Raw genomic sequence first — 22805 nt, 5'->3', positions numbered from 1 at the left:
AAACATCTCCTGTCTCTCAGCCCTTGTGTGCATCAGGCTGGGAGCTGCAGTGGGGAATAGCGGCTGGTGATGGACTTTGTCTGGTTCCCCGCTGTACGCATCTCCTCTGCCTCCCGCCCTCACTAGGCTGCCTCTTGTCCTCTGGGGCTGCTGCTCTGGGAGACGGAGGAGATGCAAGGAGCAGGGAAGGTCTTGCTTGGCTGGTACTGTTGTAGGATGGTACAGAATTTTCTGGCCTTGGCCGGTGGTTAAAGCTGGCTTTCTGCTCTTGGGTCTTACGTAGGTTTCTTACACAGGGGTCGGGCTCCTCTGCTGGCAGCTTCCTTGATACTGACCCTGCCTTTCCTCCAGCTCCCCATTCATCACTCCTCCCTTAGCACCTAGGCATCCTTTAGTCCACACCACACAGACTCCTGTTGGGACCCCATTGTTCCTCCAGGCAGTCTATACAAACAGTGTCTCCTTAGAGGCAGCCCCAGGCCACCACCCCTTGTCCCGGCTCTCATCAGCACTCCAGTCCTACTGCCATGGGTTACGGCTACTTTCCAACACAGCAGACTTTACTTGGCTTTGCCCAGGCAGATAACCAGCCACAGGTTCTTGCCTTCAATACCTTTGCAGGCATGGGTCCAGCTCCAGCCAGTTATGCCTACTGTGGTTGCCAAGTGCTTCCTTAAAGCCCCAATCACTTGTTTTCATGTGAAGGGTGGAGCAAGCTTCTTTCCTATATTTTTTCTCCATTTTTCTCCAAGGAAATCAAGTTCTGTCTCCCTCTACCTACTCCCCACTTTCAATCTCAATCTTTAATTCTCTTAAGTGGTTGATGTGCTCAGGGTTGTAAAGTGGGTTTTTCGATATCTCAGTTGTGTGTCCTGTGTCGATGGTTTAGCCCTCACTCTGGAATGTGAATTCCTTTTGCACCTATCACTTTGTGCCAAGCCTTTGGGCTTTCCTTCAAAACTGAGGAAGAAAGAGTTGTATGTTCGCATCTTATTTTACACATCCACATCTGCTCATAGCTATCTCCACGACCCCCACACCGGGTTAGATTCTTCACCAAATATTTCCCTCTAAGAATGCTCCTCCAGCACCCCTGACTCATTGAGCCCAGGCTGGAGTGCAGTGGTGTAATCTCTGCTCACTGTAACCTCTGCCTCCCAGGCTCAAACCATTGACCTGCCCCAGCCTCCCCAGTAGCTAGCATTATAGGTGTGCACCACCACATCTGGCTAATTTTTGTATTTTCAGTAGAGATGGGGTTTCAACATGTTGGCCTGGCTGGTCTTGAACCCCTGACTTCACATGATCTACCTGCCTCAGCCTCCCAAGTGCTAGAATTACAGGTATAAGCCACTGTCCCCAGTCCTCTTCATGACTTTAAACTTTTCATCGTAATTTCCTTTTCTTCTCTTTCTCTGTTTTTTTTTTTAATGGATATTTTGTTTTATGATTTGTTTTTGTAATAGCCAGCATGAAGGCTGGGTGCAGGGATGATGGCAGGAGGAAGAGGCCGCACTGCACAGGGGAATGACAGATCCCTCCCTGCTGTGCCCCTGAGCCGCCCTGCAGTCCCACTCACAGCCTTCTGCAGTAGGCAGTCGTCTTGCCTGGGGGCCGCCAGCATCTTTTGAGCGCTCTCTCTGCCGTCTTTGGTATAAGAGATTTACTTTTCATACTCGTCATCTTGGTGTTGTTAAATCCCGAATGCTCTTCCTCTGAGTATCACGTCTATGTTCTGTGCAGAAAGCAGGAAGATAGAGGAACGGGTGGTGTCTGTGTCAGAAAAGCACGAGCTTCCCCCATAAATTCCCACACTTTTTCTGCTTGTGTTTTACTCGCCAGAATGGCGCATGCATACCTAGCTCTAAGGGAGTCCAGGAAAGTGAGAATAATAGAACACTCTCCAACTTTGTCAAAGCCTTCCGTTTTGTTTGTTTTGAGATAATCTCAAATGTATAGAGAACTTGCAAGTATAGTACAAAAACCTTTATTCCCCCTGAACTGCTGAGAGTAAGTTGCCAACCAATGCCCTGGCACCCCTGAGAAATGTAACGTGTGTGTCCTCCAAACAAGGATGCTCTCTTGTATGCTCCATAACTGCAATACAACCATGGAAGTCAGGAAATTAACACTGGTGTAGTATTACTTGTTAATCCCCAGAGCCCATTTGTGTTTTGCCATTTGTCCCAGGGATCTCCTTTATAGCAAAAGCATCCAGCTTGGAATTCTGTGTAGCGTTTGGTTGCCATGTCTTTTTCCTCTCTTACGTCTGGAACAGCTCCTCAGTCTTTCCTTGACATGACCTTGACACTTTTAGATTAGAGGCTGGTTATTTTATAGAATGTGTCCCTCGGTGTGGGTTTGTTTGTTTTCTTGTGATTAGATTCAGGTTATGCCTCTTTGGAAGGAAGATCACAGAAGCGATCTGCGTTCCCGTTGCATTCTAGCAGGTGAAGTTCAATTCCGATTTGTCCCATTACTGAAGATGTTTGCTTTGATTACTTAAACTGGTGTCTGCTGGGCTTCTCACTGTCACATTTTCCTTTTCTCTTTGTAACTAAAAAGAATCTTGCAGGGCAGCACTTCAAAATTGTTCAAATATTCCAGTTCTCATCAACCATGGAATTTACTCATTCATTTATTTAGGTTAGTTGAGACCAGGAGTCAGCTGGTTTGTGTAAAGGGTCAGATAATAAATATTTTAGGTTTTGTGGCCAGGGGGCAAAATCAAGGATAGTATATAGACACTTTTATAACAAGCTATAAAAAAAATTTTGCAAAATTGTCATTGATGAAATTAAACCTATGATAATTATTGAGTAAAAAAAATTTTTTTTTTTTTTTGTAATGCAGGTCTACTAATGAGAATGAAATTCTTTTGTGGGCGTAAGATTTGACTTAATTTGGGTTCAGAGTTAGTGTCCCCTATTATTAAATTGATTGTGAATGTTCCCCTATCAAAACCATTCTTGGCTGGGTGCAGTGGCTCACTCTTGGAGAGTGGCACTTTGGGAGGCCAAGGCAGGCGGATTGCTTGAACCCAGGAGTTTGAGAAGAGCTTGGCCGACATGGTGAAATCCTGTCTCTACTAAAAATATAAAAATTAGCCAGGCATGGTGGCGCACACCTGTAGTCCCAGCTATTCAGGAGGCTGAGGCGGGAGAATCGCTTGAACCTGGGAGGTGGATGTTGCAGTCAGCGGAGACTATGACACTGCACTCCAGCCTGGGCAACACAGTGAGACTCTGTCTCAAACAAACAAACAAAAAAACAAACAAAAAACCATTCTTAACTCACAGCCATGCAAAATAAGGCAGTGGACTGGATTCCGTCCACAGGCCATACTTTGCTGATACCTGGTTTAAACATATTGCCTTTTACTCAGTGAGTTATAATCTCTTACTAACATTATGCATGTTTATGCTCCAATTGTCTCTGATTTTACTGGTACAAGCCCCTTTGAGTCAACTTCTGTGTCCTTTTGATGTGTCCCCATCATTCCTTCGAACACTTCCTGGGATGCAAGATGTTTCAGGCTTGTTTTGTACTTGCTCTGCCCCAGCCCTGAGAGCAGCCATTCCTCAAAGGCCCTGGTGTCTTTCAGTGGAGTGTGGCACTGAGAAGCTAGATCAGGCTGCTAAGTGTGCTTGTTGCTCTAGGGGTGCTGCTCCTCCCAGGCCTTCTCCGTAGACAGAGCTAGGACACACGTGTGTTTACCAATACCTTCCATTCTAACCAAACACCACAGTTTCTGTGCTTCCTTTTTTCGATACTTGTGACTCCTCTATCCAACAGAGAGAAATCCGGATCCCATTATAGTTATTCAATCTATTCCCCCTGTAAGGAACCAATTTCCCATCCCTGTTGCTGACCCTGCAGCATGTTGATGGCCTCCTCATCTGGCTTGGGCTCTGATACCCTCCACTGGGCCACCCCTTATCTGTGGACATCTTGTCTCCCCACACAGGCTCTGTAAAAGATGCAAGCCACCCTTGATACCCGTGTAGAAGCCTCAGCCTCTCACATCCCATGACAGTCTGCTCTCCCCTGTTCGGATGGCCCTGCCTACGTTCCTCTGCTTTACCTAATGGCTTCAGGAAGGGGACAGCTGCTTCTAAAAATCTTTAGATTTTGGCACAGTTACTCAGATTTTTCTTTAAGAAATAATAATTGCTAATGCTCTTGGTGCTTACTAGGTGTTAGATATTATAGACACTTTAAACTGAGCTTGTGTAATCTTCACAGCCTCTGCAGGAAGTTGTATAATTATAATCTCTATTCGTAGGTGTGGACATTGAGGCACAGAGTTTAGTGACTTGTCCAAGGTCACACTGCTCATGAGTGATGGAAGTAGGATTTGGATTCGAGATTTATCCATATTTCATGTGTAGCTTTAGTTTATTCTTTTACATTGCTGCACAGGATAATATTGTATGAATATAACTCAATTTAATTATCTAAATTCTTTTTTTTTTTTTTAAGACTCAGTCTTGCTCTTGTCTGCCACGCTGGAGTGTAATGGTGTGATGTTAGCTCACTGCAACCTCCGCCTCCCAGGTTCAAGCGATTCTCCTGCCTCAGCCTCCCAAGTAGCTGGGATTACAGGCATGAGCCACCACATCTAGCTAATTTTTATATTTTTAGTAGAGATGGGATTTCACCATGTTGGCCAGGCTGGTCTCGAACTCCTGACCTCAGGGGATTCACCCACCTTGCCCTCCCAAAGTGTTAGGATTATAGGCATGAGCCACACTGCCCAGCCTAATTATCTATATTCTTGTTGGTGAACTTTTAGTTTTACAATTTTTCACTATTAAAAGCATTTGGAATAAACATTTTTTTGTCTCTTTATGCAATTGTATGAGTCTCTTTAAAATATGTACCTAACAGAAGAATAAGCTATGTGAATCTTCAACTTGATTAGAGATAGCCAAATTTCTCTCCAAAATAATTGTGTGAGTTTACATTCCAACCAGGGGTGAATGAGTTTATATTTTTTCACTTTCTTCCCAATGTCCAGTACTGTCAGACTTTTGAAATTTTTTAGTATGATGGGTGTAAATACTCATTAATTTTCTAATTCATATGTTCCTGATTAATAGCAAAGTTAAGAATATTTTTGCAAATATACAGGATTTGGTGTTTTCTCTTTTGTGAATTATTTGTTTATATAATTTGTCAATTTGCCTACTGAGCCCATATTTTTCTTACTGATTCTGAGTAGTTTTTAATATGAGTACAAATCTTTTATTCAGTTTTAAATAATTTTCCCTCTTATGTGACTTGTCTTTTCATTTAGTAGATGGTGATTTGTTGTACAGAAGATTATAATTGTAAGTCAGTCAAATTGATTGCTCTTTTATAGCTTACATTTTCCCTATATTGTTTAAAAATTTATTCCCTATACAAAAGGCATAAAGATATATCTATATTTTCTTCTAAAAGTTTTAAAGTTTTGCTTTTAAAACATTTAGGTGTCTGCTCCACCTGAAATTTATGTTTGTGAATGTTATGAGGTAAATATCTAATTTTATTTTTTTCCATGCGGATACCCAATTGTCACCGTGTCGTTTATTCAGAAGTCCATCCTTTCCCTGCTAGTTTAAAAATGCCATCTCTGTTGTTTATCAAGTTTCTAATGTGTGGCTCTGTTTCTGGATTCTCTAATCTGTTCCACCCTTAATTACAATAGTTTTATAACAAGTCTTCACATTTTGTAAGGGCAAAACTCCCTTCCTCTGCTGGCTTTGGCTGTTTGCATTTCTATATTATTCTATAATCAGCTTGTCAAGCTTTTTTGTTTCTTAGGAGTCTTGCTTTGTCTCCCAGGCTGGAGTGCAATGGTGCGATCTCAGCTCTCTGCAACTTCTGCCTCCCTGGTTCAAGTGATTCTCCTGCCTCAGTTTCCCAAGTAGCTAGGACTACAGGTGTGCACCACCATGCCCAGCTACTTTTTGTATTTTTTAGTAGCGATGAAGTATCACTATACATTGACCAGGCTGGTCTTGAACTCGTGACCTCAAGTGATTCACCTGCCTCAGCCTCCCAAAGTTCTGGGATTACAGGTGTGAACCACTATGCCCAGCCTGTTTCTTTAGCTTCTTACAACTGTATTGAAGTATAATTGATGGACAAATTTTTAACATGCAAGATTTGGTAAGTTTTGACATTAATATCTACCTGTAAAAATCATTAGCATAGGCTGGGTGTGGTGGCTTATGCCTGTAATCCCAGCATTTAGGGAGGCTGAGGTGAGTGGATCACGAGGTGGACAGATCGAGACCATCCTGGCTAACATGGTGAAACCCCGTCTCTACTAAAACTACAAAAATTAGCTGGGCGTGGTGGCATGCACCTGTAATCCCAGCCACTTGGCAGGAAAATCGCTTGAATTCAGGAGGCAGAGGTTGCAGTGAGCCAAGATTTCACCATTGCACTCCAGCCTGGTGACAGAGCGAGACCTCATGTCAAAAAAAAAAAAAAAAAAAAAAAAATCGTCAGCACTGTCATGTAAATGACCAGACCTCTGGCAGACAGGCTATAAGAGGGCCCATCCGGTATCCATGCCCTGTGAACTGCATTGTGTGGGCAGGACCCATGGTTTGTTTCTAATCAAAAGAATAATCACTTTTGTGATTGTGATATGTGAGAGTATAATTTCCATCTTGCCAATAGACTCTCTCCCTTGCTGGCTTTGATACAGCAAACTGCGTGCTGTGAGCAGCCTTAGGGGGATGCTTACATGGCAAAGAACTGAGAGTGGTCCCCTGGCCAATAGCCAGTGAGAAACTACGGCTCTCAGTCCAAGAGCCCCCAGGGAACTGCACCCTGCCAACCATCATGTGACCTTAGAAGCGCTGAGATGAGTCTGCAGCCTTGTGAGGAACCTTGGAGCAGAGGACCCAGCTGAGCCGCACCTAGATTGTCTAGCCATAGCAATTGTGAGATGACAAATGTGTGTTGTTTTAAGCACATTTGTAGTAATCTGTTATGCAGCAATAAAAAGCTAGTACAAAATCCATGACTCCCTGGAGTTTTATTACGCTTCTTTACAATCCTCCACACCTTTTCCCCCTGACTCCATCTCCAGGTAACCACTGATCTGTTTTCTGCCACTATAATTTAATCATCTGGGGTTTTATATAAACAGGGTCAAACAGTATTTACTTTTACAAAAGAGAGTGGCTTTTTTCACTAGTGATAATTTTGAGATTCATCCATGTTGCTGCATGTTTGCCTCCTGTTATGACGGAGTAGTGTTCATTATTTGGATATGCCACCATTGATTTATCCATTCACTTCTTGGTGAATGTTTGGGTTGTTTCCACTTTAAGGCTCGTATTAGTTTTCTTGTTCCTGCTGTAGCAAATAATCCTAAACTTAATGGCCTAAAACAACACAAATTCATTCTTTTACCGGAGATCAGAAGTACCAAATGAGTCCTGCAGGGCTAAAATTAAAATGCTGACAGGGCCAATGCCTTCTGAAGGCTCCAGGGATGAATCTGTTTCTTGCCTCCTTCAGTTTCTGGGCACTGCTGCCTTTTCGTAGTTTGTGGCCACATCACTGCAACGTCGTGTTTCCTTGGTCACATTTCCTCAAACTGAGTCCTCCTGCCTCCCTGTTCTAAGAACCCATGTGACTACATCGGGCCTACCCGGATAATCCAGGATAACCTCCCCCTCTCAAATGCTTTAACTTGGTCACAGCTGCAAAGTTACCTTTCTTGTATAAGATAACATACTTAGATTCCAGGGATTAGAATGTGGACACATATTTTCAGGGCAATTAAAAATAAAGCTGCTGGCCGGGCACAGTGGCTCAAGCCTGTAATCACAGCACTTTGGGAGGCTGAGACGGGTGGATCACGAGGTCAACAGATGGAGACCATCCTGGTCAACGTGGTGAAACCCTGTCTCTACTAAAAATACAAAAAATTAGCTGGGCATGGTGGCACGTGCCTATAATCCCCGCTACTCAGGAGGCTGAGGCGGGAGAATTGCCTGAACCCAGGAGGTGGAGGTTGTGGTGAGCTGAGATTGCACCATTGCACTCCAGCCTGGGTAACAAGAGCGAAACTCCGTCCCAAAAATAAAAATAAAATAAAAATAAAACTGCTATAAAAATTAATTCACATACAAGTCTCTGTGTAGACACATTCTTCATTTCTCTTGGGTAAATATTCATACATGTAATGGCTGGGTCATATGGTAGGTGTATGTTTAAGTATTTTAGAAACCAACAAAGTGTTTTCCAAAGTGACTGAATTATTTTATATACCTTCCATGAATGCATGAAAGTTCCAGATGTTTAAAATCCTCACCAACACGATATGGTCAGTCTTTTCAATTTTATCCGTTCTAGGGGGTGTGTAGCAGTATCTCTTTGTGATTTTAAACGCATTTGCCTATTGACTGATGATACTGAATATCTTCTCATGTGCTTATTTGCCATCCATATTATCTTCTTTGATGAATTGTCTCTTCAAAACTTTCTCCATCTTTTAATTGGGTTGTTTGTCTTCTTCCTGAGTAAGGGTTCTTTAAACTTTCCAGTTACAAGTCTTTTGTTCAGTGTATGTTTTGCAAATCTTTTTTCCTAGTCTGTGGCTTGCTTTTTATTTTTGTAGCAATGTCATTCGAAGAGCAGAAATTTTAAATTTTCTTATTGACAGAATAATTCCCTGCCCCAAAGATTTCTACAACCTAATCCCTGGGACCTGTGAATATATTACCTTTCATGGCAAAGAGGAATTAAGGTTGCAGATGGAATTAAGATTGTTAATCTGCTGACCTTAAAATAGGGAGATTATTCTGGATGATCTGAATGGGCCCAAAGTAGTCACAAATGTCCTGAAAAGCAGAAGAAGAAGGAGGAAGAGGAGGTCAGAATGCTGCAACATGAAAAGGGCTCAACTAGCCATTGTTGGCTTTGAAGAGGGAGGAAGAGGGTCACAGCCAAGGAATGCAGGAAGCCTATAGAAACTGGAAAAGGCAAGGACATGGATTCTCCCCCATAGCCTCTAGAAAGGAATTTGGCCCTGCTAACACCTTACTTTTAGCCTAGGGAGATATATGTTATACTTCTGATCTATCGACCTGTAAGATAATAAACTTACGAGGTTTTTTAATGTCACTAAGTTTGTAGTAATTTCTGACAACATCAATAGATGACTAATACACTTTCAACAGTGTCCAATGTATTTATATTTAAATTAAAATTTTTTATTTTATTTTTTTTTTAGAGACAAGGTCTTGCTCTGTCACCCAGGCTGGAGTGCAGTGGTGTGACCTCTTCGTCCTCCTTCTTTTGCTTTTCAGGACATTTGTGACTACTTTGGGCCCACTCAGATCATCTGAAATAATCTCCTTATTTTAAGGTCAGTGGCATGACAGTGGCTCATTGTAACCTTAAATTCTTGGGCTCAAGAGATTCTCCTGCTTCAGTCTCCCAAGTAGCCAGGACTATAGATGTGCACCATCACACCTGTCTATTTTTTTTTTTTTTTTTTTTTTTTTGTAGAGATGGAATCTCAATATGTTGCCCTTCATAGTCTCAAACTTCTGGTCTTGAGCAATCCTCCCATTTGGTTTCCCAAAATGCTGAGATTACACGTGTGAGCCACAATGCCCAACCTAATTTTTTCCTTCATAGTTTGTGTTGCTGCTGTTTGCTTAAGCTAAGGTCACTAAGATTTTCTCTTTTGTTTTCTTCTACAAATTTATACATTAGCTATTATATTTAGGTCTATAATCTACTTTGAGATAATTCTTTATATGATATGAGGTAATTTTTTATTTTTGCATTTGATTATCCAATGGTTCCAGCACCATTTGTTGAAAAGATTCCTTGTCTTTCAGCCATTTAGGTGCCTTTTTGGAAAATCAATTGGCCATGTATATGTGGCTCCATTTCTGGGTTCTATCCACTGATTTAAATGCCTATCTTTATGTAAACACCACATTGTCTTGCTTAATGTAGTTAGATAATTAATCTTGAAACTAGGTAGTGTAAATCTTCTTTGTTCTTATTTTTCCCAACTATTTTGACTCTTCTAGGTCTTTTCCATTTCCATACAAATTTCTACAGAAATGCTACTGGGATTTTGATTGGGGTTGTGTAAAATTTTATTCATCTTCTCCAGGAATTAGCTTTTGGCTCCATTAATTAGGTAAATATGGGGAAAATTGACATCTTAACAATATTGACTTTTTGGATCCAGGAACATGAACCTTTCTCCATTTGTTCAGGGCCTCTTTGAGCTCTCTCAGCAATGTTTTATAGTTTTCAGTGTAAAATCCTTGCACATCTTTTATCAAATTTATTCTATGTTCTATTTTTGATGCCATTAAAATAATATTTAAAACATTTCAATGTCCAATTGTTTATTGCTGGCATATAGAAACACACTTGTTTTCACCTTTATCAAGCAATCTTGTTGAACTCACTCATAAGTTCTAGTAGTCTTTTTTGTAGATTCTCTAGGATTTTCTACATACAAGATCATGTCATCTCAAAATACAGACAGTTTTACTACCACTACCTTCTTTCCAGTCTGTATGCCTCTCATTTCTTTTTCTTGTCTTATTGCATTGGCTAAGGCCAAATTGTTGAATTCATTACCATAAAATTATCACAATATTCCCTTATTGCATTTTAAGGTCTATGCTGCTGCCCTCTTCCTCATTCTTGATATTGATCATTTGTGTCTTCTCTATTTTTTCCCTGATCAATCTGGTTAGAGATTTATCTATTTTATTTATTTCTCCAGGAATTAGCTTTTGCCTCCATTATTTTTTCTCTATTTTTAAAAGTTTAATTATTTTCTGCTCTTATCTTTATTTCTTTTTTTTTTTAGGCTTTGAGTTTAATTTGTACTTTTTCATAATTCTGCAAAGTAGAAGCTGAGGTAATTGAAATTATATCTGATATTACTTCTCTAATATTAATGTTTAATGCTACAAATTTTCCTCTAAACACCACTGTAGCTACACCCCATGTAATTTTATATGTCATGTTTTGTTCAGATTAAAGTATTTTCTGATTTCCCCTGTGAGTTTTTCTTTGACATATGGCTTTTTAAAAAGTGTGTTGCTTAGTTTCCAAATACTTGGGAATTTTTCAGATATCTTTCTATTATTACCTAACTAAATTCTCTTGTGAACAGAGAATATATTTTGCATATTTGAATCATTTAAAATTTATTGATGTATTTGAATCATTTAAAATTTATTGTGACTCACTTTATGGCCCAGATGGTCTATCTTAGTAAATGTTTCATGGGCACTAGAAAAAAAAAAATACATTCTGTTGCTACATGGCAGAGTTTTCTCAAAATGTCAGCTAGGTCCAATTGGTTAGTAGGGTTTCTCAAGTATATGATATCCTTGCTATTTTCTGTCTATTTGTTCTATCAATTATTGAAATTAGAATGATGAAATCTCCAACTGTAACTGTGGGTTTTCCTATTTTTTTCTTGTATTTCTATCAGATTTTCCTTTACGTATTTTGAAGCTATGGTATTAGGTGCATAAATATTTTTGGATTATTTCACCATCTTGAAGAATTGGCACCTTTATCATCATGAAATTACTCTCATTATTCCTGATGCTATCTCTTGTTCTGAAATCTACTTCATCTGATATTAGCGTAGTCATTACAACATTCCTTTGATTAGTATTAGCCTGGTGGATCATTTCTATCCTTTTACTTTTAATCTGCCTTTGTTTCTATTTTGTTTATTTATTTAGGAGTTGAAGATCTCACTATGTTGCTCAGACTGGCCTTGAACTCCTGCACTTAAGGGATCCTCCTGCCTCAGCCTCCAGAGTAGCAGAGACTACAGGCTCAAGCCACTATATCCAGGTTTGTCTTTGTCTTTATATTTAACTTGGGTATCTTAGAGACAGAAAATAATTGGGTCTTGCTTTTTTAAAAAAAAATTCCAGTCGGCCAGATGCAGTGGCTCATGCCTATAATCTCAGTGCTTTGTGGGGCCAAGGTGGGCAGATCACTTGAGGTCAGGAGTTCAAGATCAGCCTGGCCAAAGTGGTGAATCCTAAAAATACACAATACAAAAATAGAAAAATACTAAAAATACTAAAAATTAGCTGGGCATGGTGGTGCACATCTTTAATCCCAGCTACTTGGGAGGCTGAGGCAGGAGAATAACTGGAACCTGGGAGGTGGAGGGTGCAGTGGGCCAAGATCTCACCACTGCACTCCAGCCTGGGAGACGCAGGGAGATTCCATCTCAAAAAAAAAAAAAAACAAAAAAAGTCCAATCTGACAATCTGTGCCTTTTGATTAGAGTGTTAACACTAATCACATTTTATGTGATTATTAATATAGCAGTATAAAGGTGGTTATTTCATTTTGGTGGGGTATATTCACAGAACAGAGATTGCCAGTCTTATGGTAGTTTTGTTTTCCATTTCTTTAGAAATCTCCATAGTGTTTTCCATGATGGCTGCACTATATCGACACTCCCACCAACAGCGTACAACACATCTCTTTTCTCCACACCCCCGCTATTTGTTATCTTTTGACTTTTTGATAATAGCCATCCTAAAGGGTCCCAAATGATACCTCATAGTGGTTTTGATTTACATTTTCCTGATGAGTAATGATGTCCAGCACCTTTTCATATGTATATACCTGTTGGCCATTTTTATGCCGCCTTTGGAGAAGTGTCTATTCAGGGCCTTTGCTCATTTTAAAAGGTTATTTGTTTTTCTATAATTGAGTTATATGAATACTTCATACATTTCGAATATTAACCCCTTGTCAGATACATGGTTTGCAAAATTTTTCCCAGTCCATAAGTTGCTGTTTCGTTTTGTTGATTGTTTCCTTTGTTGTGTAGAAGCTTTTCAGTTTGATGTAGCCCCATTTATTCATCTTTGCTTTTGTAGCCAGAGTTGCTGTGATCTCCAAAAAATCATTGCCAGCTGGATGTAGTGGCTCATACCTATAATCCCAGCACTTTGGGATGTGAGGTGGGAGGATCACTTGAGTCCAGAGGTTCGAGACCAGCTTGGGCAACATAGTGAGACCCCGTCTCTACCAAAAAGAAAAAAGAAAAAAAACATTGCCAAGGCCAAAATCCAGGAAGATTTCTATTTGAATTTTGTTCTGAGAATTGTTTTGGCTGTTTGGGGTCTTTTGTGGTTCTGTATGAATTGTAGGAATTTTTTTCTATTTCTATGAAGAATGCCATTGGGATTTTGATAGGAATTGTGTCGAGTCTGTATATTGCTTTGAGTAATAGGAACATTTTAACAATATTAATTCTTCTGATCCATGAGCACAGAATATCTTTCCATTTGTTTATATCTTTTTCAATTTCATTCATCGATGCTTTATAGACATCTTTTATCTCCTTGGTTAAGTTGGTTTCTTCCAAGTATTTTATTTTATTTTTAATGCTATCACAAATAACATTGTGTTTCCTATCTGTTTTTCAGCTAGGGGTCATTATTTGTGTATAAAAATGCTACTGATTGGGGCCAAGTGTAGTGGCTCACTCCTGTAATCCCAGCACTTTGGTGGGTGTATCACCTGAGGTCAGGAGTTCAAGATTGGCCTGGCCAATATGATAAGACCCTGTCTCTACCAAAAACCACAAAAATTAGCCAGCTATGGTGGCAGGTGCGTGTAATCCCAGCTACTTGGGAGGCAGAGGTTCAAGTGAGCCGCGATCGTGACACTGCACTCCAGCCTGGGGGACAGGGTGAGACTCCGTCTCAAAAAAAAAAAACAAAAAAACAACAAAAAAAATGCTATCGATTTTTAAAAAATGTTCAAAATACATTTATTTTCTAGATCACCTGAGGTTGACTTACATAAGATAATTTCGACAAATAAAATGTTGAATGAAAAATTGAGGTATGCAATGTACTTAGGTCATTCAAGCTGAGGAACAAAGATATTTTTTAAATTAACAGTAGGTTTTAGGAAAACGTTTATTATACAGTACTACCAAAATAAAAATGAATTCCTAAGAACAGCTCAAGGACCCAGTGAAGTATTAAGAGGTGAACTGTAATTTGTTTTCAGTCATATTCAGAAAATGTAATGTGTTTACTTGCTGGTTGAGTCTTTACGAGTTTGATCTTTTTGGCTCTATTGATTAACTTTTTAGTACCTCTTTCTTTTCCCTAGCTGATTACATTTGACCTATCTATCAACAAAAACCTTTTGCCAGTATCTTGTCTGTAATCACCAGAAAAGCCCTTGAGTTTCCAGCAGTGTTTCTTTTCAATTTCTGTAAGTGTATTTATTACCACTTGAGATCCTCAGGGGTTTTGAATCTAGCCTGGCATTTTGTATCTCCTTCTAGCAAATTAACATGAACAACTTCTGAGATCGCTGCTAAAGTATTCTGTACAAAAGCACTTACAGCTTTAAAATGGGGTAAAACCCAGCCAGGAGTGGTGGCTCACTCCTGTAATCCCAGCACTCTGGGAGGCCGAGGCGGGTGGATCACTTGAGGACAGGAGTTCGAGATCAGCCTGAGCAACATGGTGAAACTTCATCTCTACTAAAAATACAAAAGTTAGCCAGGCATTGGAATGCATACCTGTAGTCCCAGATACTCTGGAGGCTGGGGCAGGAGAATCGCTTGAACCCAGGAGGCAGAGGTTGAAGTAATCTGAAATCATGCCACAGCACTCCAGCCTGGGTGAGAAAGCAAGACTCAGTCTCATAAAAAAAGAGGAGGGGGGTAAAAATGGTTGTGTATGTGCATTTGTTTGTTTGAGACAGAGTCTCACTCTGTCACCCAGGCTGGAGTGCAGTGGTGTGATCTTGGCTCAGTGAACCTCCATCTCCCTGGTTCAAACGATTCTCCTGCTTCAGCCTCCCAAGTAGCTGGGACTACAGTCATGTGCCACTACATCCAGCTAATTTTTGTAGTTTTAATAGAGATGGGGTTTCACCATGTTGGCCAGGCTGGTCTCGAACTCCTGACCTCAGGTGATCCACCCGCCTTGGCCTCCCAAAGTTCAGGGATTACACGTGTGAGCCATCTGCACCCAGCTGTTTGACTTTTTAGAACAATTCATGGAAACTGAAGTTTCGCTGAAGCTACAAGCATCACGGGTTTTTGCATAGTTCATGAGCTCTTACTTTCGGATAAAATACCTAAGTAACCTCTTCTAAATATTCAAAATGCTACTGATTTTTGTATGTCAATTTTGTATACTGGAAATTTACTGAATTCATTTGTAAGTTCTGACAGGTTTAAAAAAAAATCTTCGGGGTTTTTTACATATAGGATGATAACATCTGAAAATAAAGATAAATATGTTTCTTTCTTTCCAAGTTGGATGCCTTTGACTTTCTTTTCTTATCTGATTGCTCTTGCAAGTACTCCCAGTACTATGGTGAATAGAAGGGGAGACAGCAGGCTTCCTTGTCTTGTTCTAGACCCTAGAGGAAAAGCTTTCAGTTTTCCCCCGTTGATTAAAATGTTAGTTGTGGATTTTTTTACGTGGTCTTTATTACGTTGAGGAACTTCTCCTCTATCCCTAAATTATCGTGAGTGTTTATCAAGAAAGGATGTTGGACTTTATTGGACACTTTTTCCACGTCAGTTAAGATGGTCGTGTCCAGCACAATCCTTATAGTCACATCTGTGTATCAAACACCCACCGCCTCCCCCCGGGGGCCATTTCAGTCCTTGTCCTCTAGCAGGGCCTGGTGCAATGGAGGAGGTTTCAGAGAGCTTCCAACCAGATGGGATGTGCATGTGCATGTACAGGTATCTGTGTGCATAGAAATAATGACTATTAAAAAAAGACAACAAATGGGCCGGGCACCGTGGCTCACACCTGTAATTCCAGCACTTTGGGAGGCTGAGGTGGGAGGATCACGAGGTCAAGGGATCGAGATGATTCTGGACAGCATAGTGAAACCCTGTCTCTACTAAAATACTAAAATTAGCTGGGTGTGGTGGAGCACGCTTGTAGTCTCAGCTACTTGGGAGGCTGAGGTAGGAGAATCGCTTGAACCTGGGAAGCGGAGGTTGCAATGAGCTGAGATCACGCCATTGTATGCCAGCCTGGCAGCAGAGTGAGATTCCATCTCAAGAAAAAAAAAAAAAAAAAGCAATACAGAAACACATCTAATGAGCACATGCTATAGGGATGCTGGAGAGAAGAGGCCAACTCAGAGACAGAAGGCAGGGACACCCTCTCTGAGCACCAGGACTGACAGATTTGACATCCATAATTCATAGTCCATTAATCTTTGAGGGTCCTGTGCTCCGACCCTTTTGAAAATGACCCTCTTCTCTGATAGCTGAGCCCTTCTCCTTGGAGACCTAGGGCAGAAAGATTTCTCTGAGAGACATATGCTGGTGCCCTGGAGCCAGCATGACGGATGAGGAGGCCAGAGCTGCTCAGGTCAGCTGAGGCCAGTGAGGCTGAGCGGGGAGAGAAACATGGCAGCAAATCCAGCTCTGCGTATAGAGAATGCCCAAGGCCAAAGGCCAGAGCCCTGGGTAGCACTGAACATGTAAGAGGAGGCTTAACAAGCGCAGCTCATGAAGGAAACAGGGAAGGAACTGTCAGAGAAGGTTGGAGAACTCACGCAGTGCAATGAGTCATGGAAGCCAAAAGGGAAGACAGCTTCACCAGGACAGAGGGGAAGCCAGTGGTACCTGCAGCCTTCCAGAGAGGCCCCTGTTATGGAGCGTGGAAATGTGCCCTGTGGATTTGATCATTAAGAAGTCCTTGGGGAAGCCGGGTGCGGTGGCTCAAGCCTGTAATCCCAGCACTTTGGGAGGCCGAGGCGGGTGGATCACAAGGTCAAGAGATCGAGACCATCCAGGTCAACATGGTGAAACCTCATCTCTACTAAAATACAAAAAATTAGCTGGGCATGGTGGCGCGTGCCTGTAATCCCAGCTACTCAGGAGGCTGAGGCAGGAGAATTGCCTGAACCCAGGAGGCGGAGGTTGCAGTGAGCTGAGATCGCGCCATTGCACTCCAGCCTGGGTAACAAGAGCGAAACTCCGTCTCAAAAAAAAAAAAAAAAGAAGTCCTTGGGGAAGCCGGGGAGAGCAGTATCCGTGAGAGGAGGAGGCAAAAAACCAGGTTTCCATGGCTGAGCAACAGATAGCAAGTGAGGAAGGAGTACTAGAAGTCAGACTGTCAGATTTAGCAAATCAAAATACAGGATGTTCAATCGGAATTCATCTGACATTTGAATTTCAGATAAACAATGAATAAATTTTCAGTATAATAAGCATGTCCCAAATATTGTGTGGGTCATACATAAACTAAAATAATTATTTGTCATTTATCTGACATTAAAGTTCAAGTAGGCATCCTGTATTTTATGTGGCAGTTCTAACAGGGTAGCATGTAGCTTTTTTTTCCCAAACAACTTGTCTATGAAGAAGAGCAGATTGCTACAGCCGTAACTAGAAAGGGACCCCAGTCAATGGACAGTTGTATTTAGGATGGGATCATCTAAGCATGTAGCCCAGACAGCACGTTCTGTAGCCTGCTTGTAGGCCAAAGAGAAAGGAGAGGCAGACACAGCTGGGAGAATGCTGGATTATTGAAACCATGGGCCTCTAGTCAGGATCAGCAATCATTTCACTGGATCCACCCATGAAAAGGCAGGAAGTCCCTTCCCAGCACTCCATTCCACAAAAGGCTCAGAAAAAAATGCAAGTTTCCAACCTTGATTTGCAAGTGTATTGCTGCTACTTTGAAACCACAGAATTGTGGATTTCATGCAAACTCTATCCAGTAGATTTTTGTTTCTTTTGTTCTTTTTTTTTGTATTTTATGGACCACCATAGCTGAAAATATTTTGCTAAATAGAGCAATCCACTTTGCCAACATCAACATTTCTTAAAATTCCATCACTAGCTAGAACCATTTTTAATAGCTAGATTCCATGACCAGTTCAGGCCTCAAGCCTGGGCCTTTTAAAGTGAATGAATCAGATTAGTGCTGACATCGAGCTCCTCCTTCCTCTTTTCTATTTTTATTCTTCCTCTTAAGGGTGAAGTTATCAATGCCTCTTTTGATGATGAAATAATTGTATCACTGAATCATCGCATGACATAGTCAACAGCTGTTTTTCTCCCTCATCACAGCAGTTTCCAGGGTCACATCTGGCTTGAAAAACTGGAAGTCCGGTGTCTTTTTATTTTTGTTCCTTTGCCTCCAATTCCTTAGATTTCTGCCAGATTGGTAGCCTTCATTAGTGTTTCGTTTCTATGTTCGTGAGACAACGAGGCAGACAATGTTTTTTCCCCCTTTCCACAAATGCTAACTTCAAGTCTTGTTTTGTTTTAGTTCATTTTTGAGGCAGAGTCCAGCCCGTCAAGTCGAATTCTTTGCTCAGTTTAAGGCATGTAGACTCCACAGCAGAAGCAGCGCTGTGGCTTCTGCTGTCTTTCCTAAGAATGTCCCTGGCTACTAAATGTTTGGATGTTCCCTTCCTTCACAAGGGACTTTGAGACTGTTAATAAGAAAAAAATGACATCAGGCTACACGAATTTCCCTTCTCTTAAATTGCTTGTGCTATATTAGTTTCAAGGCAAGAGGTTGCCGGCTTGGTTTTAAAGAGAGCACCAATGAACTGCCTTCAATACTACCTGTTCTGTTTCTAATCTGCTCCAGGATTCAACAGAATCCATATAAGATGGAGGACAATTGCTTTGAACAGACATCCTCAAGATAGTACGTAATTTTGCCTTTGGTTTTCTCATTTATGGTACTCAGGCTAGAGCTTGATCTTCTTTGGTGCCTGAGATTCAGGATTGGGCAGGAGGAGGCTATGTTTGAGATCTGCTTTCAAATAAAATATCTCTACCAACTGTTAAGCAATTTAGGATTCTCTCTCTATATTGTACTTATCCCAAGAGGTAGACAAGTGCTGAGCGGGGTGTAGCTAAAGCTGGGGCCATGGCAGGACAGGAAAGGAAAATTTCTTTATGGATCAAAATGCTTCCAGACTTAAACAGGCATGTTACCAACAGGCCCCCCTTGGGGTGATGGCTCTCCCTCTGCTAGGCTGACCAGGGAACCCCGATGGTCTGGTCTGATATCTGGGAGGACGTCTCCAAGAATGTGTGACTTAAGTCACCTCACCTGGAGGTTGAAGGCGTTACATTATTTAAGTCAGACAGGACTTTGAAGATCCTGTAGTCCAGAGGATCCCAGACTTTTAATTTCACGGTCTATTACAAGTTGGAAATAAAATACCTTAAAAAGTAACAGGTTGTCAGTAAGTTTTATTCCGACAATTGAGCAAATAAAATACTCCTCTTCTGTCATTGTGTCAGAAAAGTACCTTTTAACATAAAAAATATGAAAGACTTATTCTCTTACTCCTACCATAAAGGATATAGATCCCTGTCACCTAGAAAGTCCATATTAAACTTACACTAACAGTATACAAATATACTGTATTATATGTCTGCATGTGTATTAATATGTGTTCACATCATCGTCATCCTCCCTAGCTTTTCCTTATCATATCACATGGGCAGCCGTAACGTAGTGATTTATGCATGTAATGTACATGGACTCTGGGGCCAGAATACCTGAGTTCAAATCCAGGCTCTACTGCTTACCATCCGAAGACCTTTAGGAAAGTTACTTAACCTCTCTGAGCCTTGGTTTTATCATTTATCATGTGAAGGTGTTAAAATAATACATCCTTTTCTAGGTGGTTATGAGGTTAAATGAGCTAATAAATGAAAATCACTTTACACAAAGGAAATACCAAGTAATTCATAGCCATTGTTATGATTTTGCCACAGACTAGTGAAGTCATATAAATTGGTATCTGGGGATCACTGGTAAAGCACCCCTTTCCATTCCAGATAAAGAACAACCGAAGTCTAGAGTGGGCATGGCTTGTCCAACTAAGGTCATGGCCAGTCAGAGACCGGCATGGGCATAGAACTCAAGTCTGCTGACCAAGTCCAGTGCATCTCTGAGAGTTCCTAGGGAAAAAAGAGCCAGTTAGGCAAGTGACTGGAGGATAGGGTGGGAAACACTGAACAAGGGCCCAGTGTGTGTGTATAGACGCGGGTGGGGAGCCGGCACTCAAGTAGAGCACAATAACCAGCTGGGAACCACGGGGAGGTCTGGCCATTGCTGTCTCCTTTCTCTTCCTCAAACGTCAGAGAAAATGAATACAGGAGCAGGTGACAGCCTGGGGTTGGGGTGGAGGATCTGCACGTGGGATGGAGTAGGTGAGTAGCAATGCACGTCCATCTCTTCCTCCTTCAGCCTTCAGTCCAGCCTTGGAGCACACGGCTGAATCTCCAAAGCCCTGCCTCTTACAACTCTGCTGGTACAGTCTGTTGGATGGAGGTCCTGCCCCTCCCAGGCACCAATCACCAGAGCAACCAAGGCTGAAAATAATGCTCAACCCTTCAACTCGTTTTTGCTGCTGTGGTTTGGGGGCCATTTTCCATTTCCTAGGCAGACACAGCCTTGCTGAGGACCATGGGATCAGGTAGGAGTGCACTCGGTGGCTGGTAACAGAATCCACGTGACTGTGGCTTCTTTTTCACTCCACGTAGCAGGAAATCAGAGTGTCCAGGGCAGGCTCTTCTAGTCCCTCTGTTCCGTCATCCTTATACCTACGACTTTCACCCTCATCACCGCTTCCTGATCACATGTTCCAGGAAGGACGAAGACAAAAGAAAATGAAAAAAAAGCAAGGGTTGGGTACATATCAGGAAATCCAGACTTTCCCCTAAACCGTCCAGGGGCTCCTGCAGACACCTCACTGGTCAGAGCTGTGTCACATGGGCTACTCCGAGCTGCAAGGGAGCAAAGGAAATGTCATATTTCATGTGGGTAACAAGTTAGGGTTTTATTAAGCAAGGAAGGAGATCATCGATATTGGATAAGAAACATCTACCGCCAGGAAGATATATATTGAAGCCTTTTTGTTTCTTTTCCTCCGAAGTCTATTTCAGCAGGATCACAGCCCAAGGAAGCGTTAGCCCAGCTCCAGACGCCTTGATGTCTATATGGGCCTTTGCTGGAACGCTGCACCCACATCGAGTGGATCAGGCAGCACACCCCACACAACAAACCTTACTTTACAAGTCTCCCGACACTTTCCTCTGCCTCCTCTCAGTGGCACCTCTGATCTCCCTTTCTCCTGCAAAGCAAAAGAAAGCAAAACAAAAAAGGCCAACCAGCAGCCTGTGCTGCCCTTTCTGCACAGCGTCTCATCTCTCTGACCACTTCCCTGCTGCCACGTTTTCCCTTTCTGGTGGAAATTTTCCCTTTCTCCTGCCCTTTCTTATGGAAATGGGTCTGATCTCTGTGCTCTTACAAATCTAGGTCTCCATCCTTTAGCTCCATAAGCACAATCAGGGCTGAAAATGATGAATCTGGGAGGTGACGGCACAACCTGTGAACTACACTGTGATGTTTTCCCCAACTACCCAGGTTACCAGCAAGCCAGGATGAACGGAAGCCCTGCTTGTACATCTGCAGACACAGGGCAGGGTGGGTCAGCGGTGCTGTGCTCCAGCCCTGGAGGCCTGCCCGACCCCTGCTCAGCTTCCTGCCCTTCTTGCTCTTATGCAGTCTACCTCCCGACTTTGATACTCATCCTGCAGGCTTCGCTTCAGCCAAATAATTCCCATTTGCTCCTTCAAAGGCCCACTTACGATGGTCTGTTGGAGAGTTTCTCTCAATTCACCTCTCTGGCCCCAAGCCAGTGTACTGTGCTACTCTGATAGGTAAGCCGTTGGTTTCTATTATTTTTATTTGTCCTTGGTATTCTGATTTTGAGCTGCATCCTTTGTATCTGTTCTGTCTCTACTATTAGGCTGGGACCAACCTGAGGGCAAAATTTTGGGTCTCCTGTCAGCCCCTTGGGACAAGGGTTACTTTTTTTTCCCCAGCTGATGGTTCTTGGGCGCCTCCCCTGTGTCACATGCTAAGGTAGGTGCTCAGGACATGAGACATACCCAGCCCCTGTCCTCCCTCAGGACCTTCCTCCCCTGGTCCGGTTCGTGCCCCCAGGACAACACTCTGCCTGACACATCGGAAGGACTGACCCCTGTCTGGACAGAGGTGAGGAAGAGGATAGGGATTCGGCCATCGGAGGGGAGCCCCATCACTCTCTTCCTGGATTCCGAGTTCACAGCACTCCGGCGGCTCCTCTGAAAACCCCCAGGCGTCCTCCCAGTCTCCCGGCATCCGGTGTTGCTGTTGGCTGGGCCTGCCTGCGCACAGCCAGGGACTGAAGGACATTTTATTCCAGAGGAGGGCAGTCAGCTGAATTTCCAAACCAAAGATTTTTCCACTTCAAATTTTCTCCTTTCCTCTTCTGCCCAAATAACACGTTTGTTTTGTGGAAAAGGGACAGAGCAGTTCTCTGTCTAAGGGTTAAAGACTTTATGGGGATACCTGGGGGGCTGGGCGGGGCTCTGGCCAAAGTCCTTATCCTGCTGGGAGGAGAGCGAAAAGAAAAGGAACTGAGGAGGGCCTTCCAGTCCCCAGGGAGACTAAGGCGATAGATAAGATCAAATCAAGGGACGCCTTTTTCTTTTGGAGCCTATACTGAACTCCACTTCTTCCATCTCTTTTTCCTGTTTGTTTGCTTTTTTTTTTAATCTTCTCTTCCTCTCTTCCTTCCCTCCATCTTCCCTCTCTCCCTCTCCTTCCTCTTCCTCCATGCATTCATTCATTCATGCGTTCTCCCAGCACACCGTTATTCAGGATCTACTACCTGTCAGACACTGCTGCAAGCTAAGAATACAGAGACAACTAAGTGGAGGTTCGGAGCTCTTATAGTCCAGG

General features: G+C 42.2%; 1 long non-coding RNA gene across 2 annotated transcripts in view; it reads left to right on the top strand.

The window, feature by feature from the left end:
• Positions 1 to 22305, top strand: part of LOC141581188 (uncharacterized) — a 39745-nt gene extending 17440 nt beyond the window's left edge. The window contains exons 3-5 of one of the 2 annotated variants that reach the window (XR_012513717.1): positions 9321 to 9379; positions 11751 to 11865; positions 21992 to 22305. This is a non-coding gene — a long non-coding RNA (uncharacterized LOC141581188). Of the gene's footprint in view, positions 1 to 9320; positions 9380 to 11750; positions 11866 to 12442; positions 12659 to 21991 lie in introns of those variants that run through there. The other variant, XR_012513716.1, reaches the window with a different exon arrangement.
• Positions 22306 to 22805: the final 500 nt, after the last annotated feature.

The sequence above is a fragment of the Saimiri boliviensis genome, chromosome 14 (genome assembly GCF_048565385.1).
Source record: "Saimiri boliviensis isolate mSaiBol1 chromosome 14, mSaiBol1.pri, whole genome shotgun sequence".
Taxonomy (NCBI): domain Eukaryota; kingdom Metazoa; phylum Chordata; class Mammalia; order Primates; family Cebidae; genus Saimiri; species Saimiri boliviensis.
The sequence above is the reverse complement of the archived record's forward strand: the minus strand, read 5'-3'. Positions and strand labels throughout refer to the sequence as shown.